The following is an 18,244-nucleotide window of genomic DNA, read 5'->3' on the forward strand; positions in this document are numbered from 1 at the left end:
AATTTAAAAATTTCATTCAAGTTTATAAATTCTATAAACCGTGAATGATGACTAAATAGATCGATACTCATTTCTAATCTTAATCACGTTTGAATTTTGCTTGATGAAATTCACTACAGAAATTCGAAGCTTGTGCACACGAATATGAAATGTAATTTCTGTTGCGTATGAAAAATGCCATGCCTGACCGGAATTCGAACCCGAGACCTCCGGATCAAAGGCGAGTAAAGATGCCATTATTTGATTTATATTATAATTTTTAAGAGAGAAATAGAGAGATAATAAACTTTAGGTAAGCATCGACAGGGAAGAAATGTACGATTTTACAAGAATCAGACAACAACGATAAAAATACAAACAAAATAAAACCGTCAGAAAGAAGTAAAAAAAAAAAACAACAATATTTGTGAAATAGTAGAGGGATTGAAGGAAAAATAAGAATATAGAAGTAAAAATGTTAAGATCCACACAATGATAATATTTTATGAAAAAAAAAAACACAAAATGGTAGAAGAAATACAGAATTGCAATGATTTATTTATAAGAAATTGATTTTTAAAATAAAAAAAAATTTTAAATGTAATGAAATGTGACAGAAAGAATGATAATGAGGAATTAAAAAACAAAAAATATGATTACAATATAGTGAAAATTTTTTTATTTAACTGGCAATCTAAATAATGAATTAAAAAGTTGCAGAGATGAAAAGTAGACAAACACAAGCAAGGAGAGCTTATGCAAAAAAGAAATCTGCTAGTATCAAATATAAAATTAGAAAGAAATTCTCAAAAATATCTGGTGTGAGGCGTTATGTGTAAGATCTTTCGCCTCTATTTATCAATTTATAATAAGAGCTACAATTTGTTATCCCACCAAGTGTGAAGCATTAGGAGTAATCTGACTGAAGGAAAAAAACAAATTTGCCGGTTGAAATCTACAGGAAATTTTATAATGTTTACGAGCCGATTATTATAGTGAAGCTAAAGTAAGACAGTGGTGCTGTTCATAACCCACCGAGTTTATAGAAGTGGTGAACGCGTCTTCCCAAATCAGCTGATTTGGAAGCCGAAAGTTCCAGCGTTCAAGTCCTAGTAAGGCCAGTTATATTTACTCGGATTTGAATACTAGATCGTTGATACCGGTGTTCTTTGGTGGTTGGGTTTCAATTAACCACACATCTCAGGAATGGTCGAACTGAGAATGTACAAGACTACACTTCATTTACACTGATACATATCATCCTCATTCATCCTCTGAATTATTATCTAAACGGTAGTTACCGGAGGCTAAACAGGAAAAAAAAGAGAAAAAAGTGGTGCTGTTCATTTCGAGAAAAGTGAACGAATATTTATGATGAAGAAAGCAGCAGCAGCTGCCCGTTGGTAATAACGAATGATTTAATTGAAAAAGTTGACGAAAAAATTCGCGGAACGGGTGCTACACCGTGTCATAATTGTCTTTGATGCTTTCTGATGTTTCAAAATCTCTAATTTATGTTGCTTTGACTGAAAAATTGGGTTATAAAAAACAGTGTGGCAAATCAGTGCCGAAACCGAGAAACACAAGGAAAAGGTCTTTCTGTAACGCATGCATTTTTGAAGCATACATTATCATTTAGACCGATGAAGTTCAAACAAGAAAATTTGGTAAAGAAGCCGCCTATGATTACTGTTTTTGGGAAAAACGGTATCTTGCTTGTCGAATTTAGTAATCACAGAAGAACTAAGAATGCCTATACGTACTAAGAAACGTTAAAAAATCTTAGAGAAGATATTAAAAACAAATGACGTAGGATGCAATCCCACCGGATTTTATTTTTGCATGACAATGCCCGGCACATTCGGCAAATCAGACAGTGAGAAGACTTGAAAAATTTCGTTGGAGTATGTTCAATGATCCACCCTATAGCCATGACTTAGCTTCCAGCAATTATTTCCTTTTTCTTATGTTAGGCAAAGATTTGACAATGACGACGAATTGAAAAATAGCGATGCTGGGTGGTTCAGGTCATTGGCGGGGTATTTCTTGGAGAGTGAATGAAAAATATAGTAAAACCCTATTAAAAACGTGCTGAAGTATGCATTGAAGGCAGCTACATAGCTGTGTTTTTTTTTAGTAAATAAATGCAATTTTTAAGCGTAAGTAGTAACATTTATTCATATTTTTCAGTTGTGGGTTTGACTAAAAAACGGACCTAACTTCAAAAACACACCTCGAATATATATATATATATTGGTGGTCTATGGGTATACGAGTATATGGGTGGTCTAGTAGTTGATTTTATATATAAAAGATTTTATACAGAAAATTGTTATTTTATACAGAGTGTATCACGAAGTTCTCCCGGGACTTTCATAACTTATTCTACTCAAGAAAATAACAGAAAAGGCGCACGTAAACGTATTTCCTAAATGTTATATTTAAGTTACGACTAGTGAAAGATTTCAGCTACTCCGGTGAAATGAAATCGTGCTGACATTTTTAGGATGCTATTAAGGAATAGAATTAGTAATTTCTTAAGGGTTTTTGACCTAAAAAATCGAATAAAATTGATTCCAGAACCGTATCTGCAGTAGTTTTTGAGAAATCTGGGGTGAAAACCAATAAATTAGGGTAAAAACTCTGTTTTTTTTTTTGTTTGACGTAATAACAGTGTCTTGTTGGAGAAGTTGTTCGTAGCTGGTACGAATACTAGGTAGTGAACCTGTTTCCCGAAGATTGCGAAAAGACGTCCTAATTGTTTTGGGATCTGAAATCCTGCGGTTCGGAAAAGGTATTTTATATTCTACTGTAGCAGCTGTGTATATTACCATGACACACACCCAAAATAAATACCATATCAGCGTATTTCTGTGTTGTAAATTAGAACGGCATTACTTCAATGGCAAACCGATCACGTTCACAGAAAATTTTCGCTATCTACAGCACAGTTCGTAGTACCCGTTATATTTTATGTACCTTAAAAATGATTTAAAGACTAATACAGTATTGCGCATTGTTGATCAGCTGTTGTTATTTTATTGCCAACTTTGAAATAATAGTTTTTCAAATAATTTATTGGATTTTTGTCATTAATAAAAAAATTATTATGCAAGTTAATTTTTATTTTACAATTTTTGTATAATTTCCAGTTTTTAAAATTTTTTAACAATTAATAACAGCAAATTTTGTTTTTACGAATTTTTACAGCACCAAAAAAGAATTTGGTTTTTGTTTACATTAAGTACTTTTCTGACAAATGTAGTAACGTACTGTTTTTACGAGTATTTAAAATTAAATTTTTTTAAATTTTTCTTTGTTTTATTCAATTTATTTTACATCATTTTGTTCAAAATTAAATTCTCTTCAAGTTATTCAGTATCATATATCCTTTCCTCTTTATTTCTTATAAATAAATACTGTCTCGTCTTCTTTTTTATATAAATGTATATATTCAGTTGGCTTAGTTTACCAGCTGAGATTTATTATACTTTAATATTTATCATTATATTGTTCACTGTTTTTTTCAAGATAAAAACAGTCATGTTCTTCTGCATTCATAAATTGTAAATAAAGGATAACAATGTAAATAACATTAAACATAAATATAAATGAAACATGTAAAGATTAATAAGACATATTAAACTAATATCCAAGATGTGTAAATAATGTACTTTTTAATAGAAAACTGAACCAATGCGTTACAGTAATAGAATAGTGAAAAAACAAAGGTGGACACTATAAGATAAAACACAAGTTTTGTTTAAAAGTTTTACGTGTTTATTACTAATTTAACAAAGTTATTGTACGTAAAACCTAAAAATTACGGATTTCTATTCTAATTTATTGATTTTCCCCCAGATTTCTCAAAAACTACTGCACATACCGTTTTGGGACCTATTCTATCGGGGGTTTTCAGGTCAAAAACCATAAGAAATAAATAATTTTGTTTTTAATAAACTTCCTAAAAATTTCAGTAGGACTTCATTTCACCGGGTAGCTAAAATCCGAGTAAAATCTTTCACTAGCAGTAACTCATAAACGAAGAATTTTAGGTTATATGTTTATATACGTTTTCCAATTATTTCCAATTTTCACTTTTCCATTATTTCCACAATTAGAACTGGTTATGAAAGTCCCGGGAGAACATCGTGATACACTAGTGTATAAAAATTTCTACGTGTTTACCCGTCTGGATTTCTATTATGTATATGTAAGTATAGAAAATAATAATCAGTGTATTTTAATTTTATTTGATTTTTCCCCGTTTAGGTCTTCTTCTATCGATCACGTTAAAACAATTCGTATTCTTTTTTGTTTTGAATTTTGCCAATATTTTTTAATTTTTCTCTTCTAAATTTGCCATTTTCCTCTGTTCTAGGTTTACCGCTTTTCGCTCTTGGCGTTTTCTGGAATCTTGTAGATTTTTTCATATGTTTCTAAAAATGTTTTATCATATATGTTTTCTTTCTTTATTTCTAGTTTGTTTAGTTCTTCTTCTATTTCTCTAAACCAAAATTAGATTTGCTCCAAGATTATCAAGTGATAAAGTATTATCTTGGTTATTCTCTTTTCATCTTTTCTTATATCTTGCATCATGCGCCTAATATTTTCATGTTTTTTTAATAAATATTTTATTAAATTATCTTTTTATTAAAACTTCTTTTCTTAAATTTTCGAATTTTTATTTAATATATATACCCACAGGGTTGGTGTAGTTATAAAATTGTTGTCAAAAATCAACTATGTTTAAATGGTGATTTTCGAACACAAAGATTCTGAGGTTCAAATCCTAGTTGTGGTAAGTTACTTTTATACGGATTTGAATGTTAGAGAACAGATACCGGTATACACTGGTGGTTGTGGTTCAATTAACCCTACATCACAAAAATGGTCGGCCTGAGTTTGTACAAGACTATACCTCATTTATAAAACATACATACCATCCTCATCTGATTGGGCTGCTTATTGTTCACAAGTTGAACAAATTGCAAAGCACACATTAGGAATAGAAAAAATAAATAAGTTTACATATATATATGTTGCATAGTTTCCCTTTTTTCCATTTCTACTAGTTACACTCCTTGGGGAGTGGAGACAAAAGTTAGTAGTAAGGGTGCGCGAAGAGACAGTAGAATATTCATAAATAAAGTTGCTTAATTATTAAATTAAACCAATGTTATGTAAAATATAGATGAGATATAAAATTCAAATTGCATTTAAATTAAAACCACATTTGTAAGATTCATCGTTGATGAATTCGATGTAGTGTAAATCTAAAGATGAACTTTATTGAAGTGAACTTTATTAAGAGTTATACTTTAAGGACGATTCTAAAATTCTGTAGTTCGTAACTTTGTCCCCTGATTTGTTTTCCAGTGATGAGAAGGAAAAGTTTATTCAATGTTTGGATGCTATCTTCAAAGAGGTTTCCAATTCACGTAGCCTTTAGTAGTACTTACAAAAGCTTAAAGAGATGACTTTCAAATTGATTCTATTCTCAGAAAGTCTTGTCACCAAAATACTATTAAAATATTGAATAAAAGTACTATTTTTTTTCTATAAGATTTTAAGTTATTAGTTTGATAATTTACAAAAAAAAAAAACTCAACGTATGTAGGCAAGTTTTTTTCTATTGAATTGATAATTAATGTTACGAAAACATATGACAAGTTGATCGTATAAAAATATTCAGGATTGTGAGAAAAGTAAATTTATCCTGTGATTTTCAATAATTGAAATATTATAAGTAATTAAATAATCGAATGTTGTTAAGAATAAAGAAAAATATTAAATAAAATTGTTAGATTAAATTAAACTTTAAGTCTGATTAGTTACAAATATTGGATTCTGGCAAATTGAAAAAAAAAAAATGTCCTAACTAATTGATGTGCTATACCTACATTAAAAAGGTAATTTATAACTATTAATAAAGGAAATAGTACGAAATTTTATTTATATATATACTTTTTTTAACCGAGTCGACTTGAGCGCCCGTCGTAATTCATGCAATTTACGATACAATTATTATTCTATCTTTGATTAGATATTGTCAAAATTTTATAGTAAAAGTTCAGATTTGCCGTACGAAACCCACCGGGTTGGTCTAATGGTTTAATTCGTCATCGCATATCAGTTGATGTTGAAGTCGAGAGTTCTAAGGTTCAAATCCTAGTAAATACAGTTACTTTTGTACGAATACTATATCGTTGATACCGGTGTTCTTTGGTGGTTGGGTTTCAATTAACCACACATCTAAGGAATGGTTGACCTGAGACTGTACATGACTACACTTCATGTACATTTATACATATATATCATCCTCTGAAGTAATATCTAATGGTGGTTCCGGCGGCTAAACAGAAAGAAAGAGAGATCTGTTGTACGAGGTGTTTGGGAGATAAATATATTTTAAGACTCAGCAAAATGATTATTATTCCTAAATTGTAAGTAATAATTAAATTATTACTATGTATATAATCCCGCTGATATGTTTCGTAACTTTTTGAGTTTTTTAAAACTTAGTGGAAATTTATTAAAATTTTGTCTTGGAATTTGAATTTTCTTTTTAATAAAAAGTATACATTAAACCATTTTGCTATTTTCATCTGAAGTTAAAATTACAAAATTTTTAAGAAAACTTTTCTTTAATTCCTAAACAATTTGACAATAAGGCTGAAAATTTGGTAATATTTAAAAAAATATATATGCGAAAAGTCAGTTCCAAATGAGTTTCTTTGTCCAAACTACATAAGTTGCGTTTTCTTACATCTAACTTAAAAAAATTTATAAAAAACCCAATACTTTTTTCTTTATTAATAATTAGAAAGCGAGATAATTCTCTTTTTATGATCGGTAATATACATTAATTAATTAAGGCAAGGAAAAATTTTAAAGGAAGTCAAAAATCCAAATTTAGTAATTTTTCATTGAAGATGAGTGTTTTCAAAATCACTAGTTTTTTTTAAACATACGTTATAAGTTACATCATAAAAATTATATATAATTTTCGTTACCAGAGCAGTAAACGTTTATTTGTACAACGATTCATGATTTATATTAATGATAAAATGATTTGAGATCTCAATTTACAGAAAGTCCTTTATAAATAAATGAGAATATATGTAAAATACAATTATTTGTGGATGTGTTTACGTATAACATTCTTTAAATCAGTTCAAAATGTATTAATTATTTGATTGTGTATCGTTTGAAACGCTTTTTAAACGACAAATCCTCACATATATTATATTAAAACAAGTTGAAAATTAATTACAATCTTAATTTATTTATTTAATTTCTTTTAAAGGAAGTTACTTGTTTTAAAGAGATTTTGCTTTCAAGAAAAAAGTTGTGTTCTTTTTTATACGGCGCAGTATAAATAAATAAATAAATATATATATAAAATTTGAGTCAAAAGTCAACTTTTGAACATCTTTGGAAAGAAAAAAATAAACATTTAAAAAATGGGTGTTAAATATTAAAAAAAAGTCTGACTACGAAAATGCTTCATGTAGCACAATATCTGTAGTAAATTACGCTATGAATTATAAATTATTTTTATTATGAAAAAAGAGTAAAAATATAGTTATGATTTATGTTTCTGTTTGCAAAAACAGATATAGTAGTTCACAAACAAAACTCAAATTTAAAAAAAATACAATTTTTTTCAATTGTTATGTTAGGATATGCCCAATATTACAGGATGTAGAGCAAGAGTGTTATAATTTATTCAAAACGTTTTAAATATTGTAAAATTAATATTAAAATCGTATTTTTAACAGATCCAAAAAAGAGAAGGTTCTTAGTTTGATTCCTTATTTTTTTATTTACATTCTAGCCTACTCTGAACTCTATGTGATTAAGGATGATCTGCCAGCTTTTTGTGACTGGAAAAAGATTTACGTAGGACATAATAGCATGTCTGTTATCCTGTGTAGGAAGTCGCTTGATAGTGTTTTTGTGCAATAAGCTTCTGACACACATCATGTAGTGATCAACCTTGTCATTAATGGTCAGAACTTGATTGTTATCAGCTCGTACTTTCAGTGTAGGGATCCCACTGAGGAACATCTGGCAAGATGTTCCTCAGTGGGATGAACATAGGCAATTGAAACATTGGCAAGATGAACATAGGCAATTGTCCAATCTTTATAGGTGCTGATGTAAATGCCAAGTCGCTTTTTCGGCACAGTGGGATTACTGATTTTATTGGCGAATTAGTTGAAGGTTTCATCGCGCAGCATGATTTTGAGGTCTTTAATGCTGCAGAACAGTTGGCCACCTACGTCGGCATGGTCAATAGACGGAGGGCCTTTTGTGGCACCAATATTGATATTACCATTGGTAGAAATATCCCTTGTAGGATTCTGGACTGGTCTGTGGTTGATGATTGCTCTAGCGATCATCGGCTAATAAGTTTTGAACTGATGGATGGGCTGCGCGATGTTCATGGAAGGTATTTTCTTGTACCGCAGGAGGACTTCCTGCACAGGAGAGCGGATTGGCCTAGATTTTCTAATCTTATTGAGTTCGGGCTTGAAGTCTTCTCTCGGAGCTTGGACGAGTATTACAATTGGACTAAGCGCCGGGTTCGCGCTTCCGCGGACTCGGTTAGGTAGTTCAGAGGGTGATATTGTAGGAAAAGAAGTTAAGATGTCCGAAAGAAGCCTAAAGCGAAGGAGTTGACTGAGATAATAATTTTTACTGATGTAGATGTCTGCCGAGGTATATGCATCGGTGCCACTCCGACTGATGCCTGGCTGATCACTGTGAGATGTAATCAGTTAGAGGGTCTAAAGACGACCTCCGGTACAGCCCTTCAGGGCTCGGAACGGAGGGAGTGGTGTGGCAACCGAAATCGTCACAAGGTAGGTGTCTTTCCCTACGGGGTTGGGAGAAAGTTACATGGATCATATGGATTTGTCAGCCTCCGCGGCGCGATTGGTAGCTTCTTGGTCTTTAATCCAGAGGTCCCGGGTTCGAATCTTGGTCAGGCATGGCATTTTCACACGTTACAAAAATTGTCATTCATCTCATTCTCTTAATTAATACCTAACGGTGGTCCCGGAGGTTAGAAAAAAGGATCATATGAACTCATTTCCAGTTATTACAGGAATAATCTGTAATCGCATTCGAAAATAATATTGTATTTTTACAGTGAAATGATGTTAACATTTTATAGTATTTTCTGTAAACTTCACTATAAAAAGAATAATAAATAGTGATCTTTTCAAGACAGAAAGGAAAAGAGCTTCATGGAAATACCTTAAGAACATAACTTCCAGTTTAAATTAAGAGTTGTTAAAATTTAGTTTTAATAAAATTGAATCAGCCATTTTGATGTAGGGAAGCAAATAAACAAAATTCTAGATGATGACTAATTTACTTCAGTTTTATATGAAATTTAAAAAAAAAAAAAAAACATATTTAAAAAAATTTACAGGGATATATCAATTTTATAAATAGGCTGAGAATAACACTTAAAACTTTCAGTAAATGTATGTCCAGTGTAATGAATGCGGGACGTATTATAAAATTGCTTAAGTTGTTAATGGCTAAGTTGTTACAAATAACAACTGCACTGTTAGATACGAGATATATTTTATTTAACAGTCTATCATTTAAAATATTTGTTGTAATTGTTAAATTAAATAAAGAAAAATCATTTGGTTTATTACAGGGGGATGTATCGTAACTGCTATGAAAGGATTGGGGAAATAATTTTAGAAAATACAGTATTTATTGATAGATATTAATAAATTATTTATTATATTAGTAAAGTTCATACTGTTTGTTGAAAACTTAGCTATAAGATACATGAAATCCTTCTGTGTGATTGTTGATAATGCAGCTCTATTATCGAATCGCTATGTTTTTCCTTTCCTTGTTAAAAGTAAATTATTTAGAAAAGTATAGCTCCGGTTTAATTCTATTAAATATGTTATATATCTCTTCGATATTATCTAAAAAAAAGTTAACTCTATCAAAGTTGTTATAAAAATAATCTGAACATCTTGAAAAGTATACAGTATTTAACTGTCATAAGAAGTTGTTCTATTTCGGCTTTTTATTCATTTTCTTTTTATTAAAAGTTCTTAATGTAATTTAACAAAACGAAACATTTTTATCGTGTTGTTTAAAAGTTATGCAACAGTTGAAATGATTTACTTTTCAAACAATAACTGAGTGAAATGTTATTCCAGTTCTTACGTAGTAAAGAGGAAGAAAATTTGAAAATAAAGATGATAAAGTAATGAAAGTTTTTTCCATAGAAATATAACTACCTGACAGGTGACAGACTGTTACATCGCTTTTCGTTAAACTGAACACTAATATTTGTTTAAACGCAAGATTAACGGTTGTGGATTTAGACCGGAAAGAAATGAAAATTACTCTTAATAAATATTGATTAATTCTTTACAATTTTATTTATGAATTTAAGAATAAGGCACACCCAAATTTTTCAAGTACAAAAAATTACTTCTGACTGGAAGGGGCTGCCAAAATTTCCACAACACAAAGAATTATTGTCGGCCCCAATTTACTTAAGAAAACGCAAGTTATATATTTGGATTTTATGTTAAGCCAAATATGACTTATTGTTTACGAAGAATAAGCTGACAAACACCGCATAATTTCAATATTTTGTAATATCTAAAGAAATGGAATTTACAAAAAGTACGATACTGTAATAAATTGAACTAGTTATAAAATGAAAGAATTTTCGTTAAAAAACTTACTTTAAAACGTTCAGTTATAAAAAAATGTAAAGATTTGTCTTTTACCATTATATTTGAAAGTTTAAAATTTAATAAATATATAAATAATAAATAGTGAGGCGAAAAGCTAAAACAAATTATAATTTATTCATTTTGACTTGTTTTTATACAGGAATTTTTAGATCATTTATCAATAACTGAACAGAATTTTTCAATCGTTTATTACGAACATCCCTGTTCGACCGGACAGTATTTTCTGTAGGTTAACAAATTTCTATATTCGTGCTTGAATATTAAATTTTGTGGTGAATTAATCATCAAAAAAAAAGTACGATGTAATTTTGTGTAAAAACACAAGAAAGAGAGGTTACTAAGGAATGGTTTCTTATGAGATTTGGAACGTGCTTACCTTTACAAAAAATGAGCCGATCTTTGAAAAATTTAATCCTTTTTTCTTTAAACTTTTAATATTTATTTTCTGTACATTTTTTATTATTACAACCTCGGATGTGTTTTTGAATTTATTTTTGAAAAACCTATCTATGTATATTTATAAATTATCGTACATACACGTAATATGCGGAAGTATACATGGATACAGATGAATCATTGATAAAAAAGTGCCAGATCTTTGCACGAATCAAATCTGAATTCTATAAACTGATCAAAAAGCATGTTTATCATTAGGCTAGATGATCGGGTTATAAACTAACTGATCATTTTACAAACTTATTAATTAATGATAAAAAAAAAGTGATTTATACATTTATATACATCCAAATACAAAAAAAACACAAAAAAATAAGTTACAATAAATAATTTTTAATGGCTTAATTAAATTCAACTTTTTCGTTAAAAACATGAAATAATAATTTTTTTTCAGAAAAATATAATGGCATCAAACTGACTTTAAAAAATACGTAACTGAATCAAAAGTTTGAAATAAATACCGTTTAAAAAATGGTTTTGAAAGCGGTTCAAAATTTCCTTTAAAAAATCAGTAATAATTATATATTTTTTAGCTTAAATATAATAATGACAATGTACTCGTATGTTAAGTTGGAAATATTTTCGCAAAAAGATTTATTATACTTATAACACAGAAGATAAATATATGTAATTTATATCAACAAGCGCACACAGCGTCCTATAATAATTTAATATACGGATCATAAAGGCAGTTATAATGAAACTTTTATAGAAACAGAAATATGATAAATATAGGATTAAAAGTTTTTTCCTATGGAAACTTAAATATGTACATATTATTATTTAGAATTTACTAACACATGTAAAAAAGGAATATATTATGAATATGGACTCAAATTTTATTTGCTGAAATGATAAATTGTATGTAACATATACCAAACAATATTTTCATATTGTGTTTCTAAACGCAGTATTCGTTCTTAAATTGGATTATTATACCATTAAGCTTTGTATGAAACGCTTGAAATATATATTTCAGAGAATTAATATTTTTTATAAAGGCATAAAGAAGTAACGTCAAAATAGTTATTAAATATAAAGAATATTCAGAAAAAAATATTTTCTTTTCATTGCTTTGTAATATGTTACTGTTGTTCACAAATTATTAATTTAAACTTTATTTTATTTCTTTTTTACTCTATACGAACAGTATTTATCAGTAGTAGATTATTAAAAAAATAAAAAACACGCTCATAAAAGCTGAATTTTATCTCTTATAAATTATTTGTTGAAATGAAATTTTTATTTAATAACCGATTCTGGAAAGAAAGAAGACATTATGTTGAATGAGCAAAAGCAAATTAAACTACATTTTTGATATTATATTTTGTGGATAGATTGTAACCTATTCTCATATGTTTTTTTTATTATTCAGTAAAATGAAAATAATGTTCTGTAAGACAATTTTCGTGCACATTCCACTTTAAATATGGATTCAATTTTATCCGTAGTTAACGGTTTGTACAGCCCCAGCATCTCAACTTAAACCCTTTAGTCGATAATCAGACAAATGTTCATCTATCTCACTTAGGTACATACACGCGCCTTTCTATAATCACTGAATTATCTCATAATCAAATATTATTTAATACTACATGTACTTCAGTTTTTGAAAATAAATAAAATTCAATCCACTTAAATATTTCATTAACTATATTTAGTTTTTTAGAGAATGTTTAATTGCAATGTGAAAAATGAAATATTTATTCTATTTATTATAAATATTTATATTCTTCTTAAAAAAAAGATATATAAAAATATATAACGATATGTAACTATAACGATATTATATGTAAAATATATATATATTTATTATTATTTCCGATTATTCCCCTTTAGGAGAGCCTGTGAACTTGAGCCAATCATGGCTTTACTTCCTTCTCTTTTCTTTTCTTCCCAAAACCTCTTCATCCGTTCACTATGTTTCTTCTACCCCTCCACCGATCATCTTCTTCCTATCATTTCTTTTTTTTGCTGTTGTTCAATTTTCTTATTCCTGATTTCATCCCTAAATTTCCTTCAATCCTTGATTTATATATGTATATATATACATGATATACATGATTGATTTATATATATATATATATACATATACTTGATATATATATATATTATATACATATATAAAATAAAATATATAAAATATAAAAAAATAAAAAATAAAAATATATAAAATATATATCATATACATATATATATGATATTATATACACATATTATATATATATTTATGTATATACTTGATATATATACATATATAAATCAAGGACTGATATATATATAAAATAATATTTCATATAAAATAGAAAAAAAAGAAGTAATTAAATGATGTTAACTAATTAATGAGAGTTTGATATACTGTTTTTTCGTAGTTTATTTTATATTCTGATTAAATACTTATACAAAAGTTTATATGTTTGAGATACATTTAGTATTGCAATATATGATTACAGAATACCAGAATTACAGAATAATTAATATTTATTCCATGATAATCCTTGCTATGTATGATTGGTTTTGGAAGTATACAGAAGTACTACATATGCGTGGTAGTACATATATATCCTTCTCCCAGCATATTATGGTTATTGTAGCTTGATCTAAAACGACGGATGTACATTCTGTATTAGATGAAAAGTTTAAGGTTTAAAGACCATCGTTTTTGCCTGCAAATGTTTTCTATTTATACTAAATCTTAAAAAAAAACTTCCTATGTAATAATGGGTCGATGAAAACGTTTCTTCTTATTTTAAAGAAAAATTAAACTACGGTTTTTTTTTGTTTCAAATGAAATTTAAACTAAATATATGCCGTTTTGATCGGTCATCTTTTGCCACGTTTGAGGTAACTATCATAATCCCGCTTCTGTGTTTTCTGGATAATAAACTGTGATAAGTGATTTTCGCAGGCCTCTTTTGAAGAAAACATTATATCGTTAAGGGAGTTCTATAGAGACAAGGGTGGAACCTGTTAGCGAGCCCGATACTGGCGGAACCTGTTAGCAAGCCCGACACTGCTTAAGCGCCCGTAAATGGGGTTCCTTCACCTCTTAAAATAAAATCTGACGATACAAGGGGAGGATTATACGTTGGATCCACCAAAACTTCCTAACCAAGCTTTCTCAATTTTCAGCGGATCACTAGTGATGTCTAGGGTCTGGCGATGTCGTGATGGAAGACACCTTCCTACTGATCAGTTCTCGTCGCTTTATCTCGATTTTTCGGGTAGCCTTTTCAGTTGTTGACAGGAGTGGTTAAAATAAATCATTTGACCATGCGGTAGCATCTAATAGGGATCAATTTCTTTCCAATTCCACCAAATACACATATTACGTTTTTTGTCTTCAATACTGGCTTTTTCACAGTTTTTCACCTTGCTTCGACCATGATATTTTCCGTTCATTATATATTTTTCATCACCCGTAATGGATGAACCATTCAAAAATGGTTCAATTTCGTTCCGCTTTAGCAACGATTTGCAGATGGAAATTCGATTCATTAAATTGTTCATTGTTAAAAAACAATTTAACTTGTAGCACCCCAAACATAGAGTTGTTTTTTTGTAGCAGCTTTCTTAAAATGATTTAAAACTGTTTCGTGGTAGGTGTCTAGTTTTTTACTGATATCATGACTGCTAATTTACCTGGTTTGTTCAATTTTTTCACGATTTCATCAAATTTTCCAGTCATTGATCGACCAGATCGAAATGAATCATTGAATAAAAATTTCAGATTAAAAACACTTGAACCAGGTTTCTGCACACGCACTACCGCATCATGTCCATAAACTTCCCAATTTTTTTTTAGCAACTTGAGTCGTAATCTTCCGTAATTCTAATAACATTTTAAAATATACCGTATTTTTTTTTATTTTCACTCACTTTCAAGACACGAAAACCTTTAAGTGAATGAATTAATATAATCATAACCTTTTCAAAAATACTCAATTATATGTCACTTTTCAAACCACGCAAATATTGACATATCTGATTAATATTCTCCGAGTTCTAAAATACCGCAATCTTAAAGCAATCTACCGGGAGAATACGAAGAAACGTTTTCCCCAATTCCAATATTAATCTTTATTTACTGCTCCACTTATGTAATTAATTATTAAAAAAAACCGACTAATATTTAGTTGTTGCTTATCATTTCTGGAATCTGAGAGAGATATCCTCAGTCCATCTTTTCATGCTTATTTACACCGGAAAAGTTCCTGCAGATGTGTTTAAATAGCAGAGAAACAATAATTATCCAATAATCCTGTATGTAACTTTTATTTGAAGTTAAAGGCCAATAAACTGGTTAACCATTTAACTTTTACAGACTGAAATTGGTAATATTTTAAGTGGTACTTTTCATAATCTTGAATTTAACAATCTTTTATCTTCTAATTCACAAATTGCAACTAATTATACTTACTAAATAATGTTAATAGTATATAACTTTGTTTATCTATTTTGTTTTCTGTGTGCAACATAAAAAACTGCTGAGTTGTCATAAAAACAAATTATAATCTATTTAACGCATTTGTGTGATTGACATTTTTGACTTAACATAGCATAATAAGAAATGACGCTAAATGGAGTTGTTTGATGAGTAATTCCACAATCTGGCTACTGCTGAATTCTGTTAAGTGGTTGATTTAGTACCTTTTACATTAATTATTTTCCTCATTTTCTATCTTTTTATTGTAGTATATGTGACCGGCATATCTGTATCTTCTCAAATTATTTTTTCGCTCTAAATACTTAAAATTTTTAATCTGTTTAGGTTAATTCTTCTATTACTACTATCAACAGGCTATTCAGTAGAAAGGAGAAATTCAATTTGAATTAAAATTTTTAATTGAATTGGTCAGAGCCAAATTAAAGGTTGACTAATAACAAACAATAGACAGAACTTTTTACTTTTTTTTTAATAACAAGAGTGTTGCTGAAGGTAAGCCCTTCCATGTGAAAAGTAAACAATTCGAAACATGTTCTATTTTCAAAGAGGTAAAGGTTCTTTTAAATTTATAAGAGCTAAAGGATCTTATATTTATTCTACTACCTTTCACATTTCATTATTACGTTGTAATTAACAATACTTCTCGGAGTGAGAATCCAGAGATGTAACACGTATAGATAGACACTGCATGAACAAAGCATACGAATCAACAAAGCTGTACAAAAATAAGAAAACCTGTTCCGTAATATCATATGAATTTTATATATGATTTTATTTTTTAGTACTTTAGTTTGTTTATTTAAATTCAATTTTATACTTTTTTTAAGTTTATTTTATTATTTATTTATTTTTTTGTGAATGACACTTCAACATAACAGATATTTGAAATCAATCGGATCTGAGTAATATTTGCCACAACTACAATTACCGAATTTTATTAACATGAAGACAAAAATCTTTCGCATAAATTGATAATACGAGTTTAAAAGTTTTACCAAGTTAATTCACACGTAATAAAATAAATATTTATTATATTAAGATGTTGTAAAACATTCTTGTTATTGTAGAAATAAACTGATGTACTACGTACAGTAATCTTTATGACGTGTAGATGTATTATATTTTTATTTATCGTACGGAAAATGTGTGCATTTTGTTGTTATAAGTATTTTTTTTTTTTAGTATTTCCGTTATGAAATTTTTAAGAAAGTTGCAATTATGTCGTAAAAATGGATATCTCATCGTAACTGATATCTTTTAAAATGGAACGGTCTTATTTATTTTTATTGATGTGGGCCATGTCATATGTCTGCCGCAGAAATGAAGCTGAACATACTAGAGTAGTTAGAGAACTTGTGAGGATCAATTGTGGTTTGATCTGCAAGTTAATTGGTAAACCAAAAGAGAATGGAATATAGTTGCTGGCTTCCTTAGATACTCACCCCTGTGGAGGGTGGTTTTACTTTCATTTATTGTTCAATTTCTTAAGTTTAGTATATTAATAATATAATGTTACATATCATTTAAAAATTTAGTTTAAAAAATAACATACTCGACAGGAAAAGTTATTTTTTTATATTGTAAAGTTTAACTATGAGTGTTTGCTGTTAAACTTTGCAATCAAACACTGATAATGTTTTTCTTTTGTTTACTTGTTAAATCCCTTTACTGAACAGAATTAATCCCACAATTTAACTTTATTTAATTTGTTGATTATCACTTAATCTAAGTATAATGAAAACTTACGTGTAAGTTATTTGAGATACATTTAAAACTGCTTACAAATAACTAAGATGTTATAGCGAATTTTATTATTTAAGAGTAGAAAAAAAGTTTAATATATCCAGAATATTGAATTAAATTTTGCTATAAAGATTTTAAAATCATTATGAAAAAAGTTTATTTATTAAAACACCCATAAAGTGTATTTAAAACATGTACTTACCTTTAATTTAAATGTAAAATGTGTAACTACATAATAAAACGTTTTATGAAAGTCGGTGCGCTTTTAAAAAAGAGCTGGTGTGGTTAGCATGTGTTAAGTGATAAAAGGTAAGTACTGCTTATTTTCTTCATCATATTAGTAATAATTTACCTACTTCATTTTAGTTTTTTATTCAGTAAAAATTAACTGATATTAAAATAAATATCATATTAAGTTAATATTAAAATAAATATCAATAAAAATTGAGTAGTTTTGAGAAACAACTGGTGGTCATTTAATAAATAAATCTAGTGTAAAAAAAAGGAAAGCTCGCTAGATCGTAGGAGAATGAATAAATTGTTTTAACCTTAAATTTATAGTCACCAGTCTTACTTTCCTTGTTCTGGTATCAGTCTCGGGGCTTAGTAATCTAATTGTCTTGCTCCATCTTCTGGAGTTTATTAATTACAATTAATGATAAACCATCTGCCTTTTGTCAAACAAGAAAAATAAAATTGGAAGCTATAATTAAAAAAAAAAAGAATATAGCTATATATATTTTTGATTTGTACATTTTAATTAAACATCTTGATATGTTTTATTTTTGCTGATATATAATTCAAAAAATTTAAAACATAATCATTAAAAAAAAGATGGCAAAGTAATGAATGACTTTCTCCTACG

General features: G+C 28.6%; 1 protein-coding gene across 2 annotated transcripts in view; it reads right to left on the reverse strand.

The window, feature by feature from the left end:
* The window catches only part of LOC142326032 (meiosis-specific nuclear structural protein 1-like), a 608,636-nt gene that overhangs the window by 122,639 nt on the left and 467,753 nt on the right, over positions 1 to 18,244 (reverse strand). The gene's annotated exons all lie outside the window — the stretch shown is intronic.

The sequence above is a fragment of the Lycorma delicatula genome, chromosome 6 (assembly GCF_047948215.1).
Source record: "Lycorma delicatula isolate Av1 chromosome 6, ASM4794821v1, whole genome shotgun sequence".
NCBI lineage: Eukaryota > Metazoa > Arthropoda > Insecta > Hemiptera > Fulgoridae > Lycorma > Lycorma delicatula.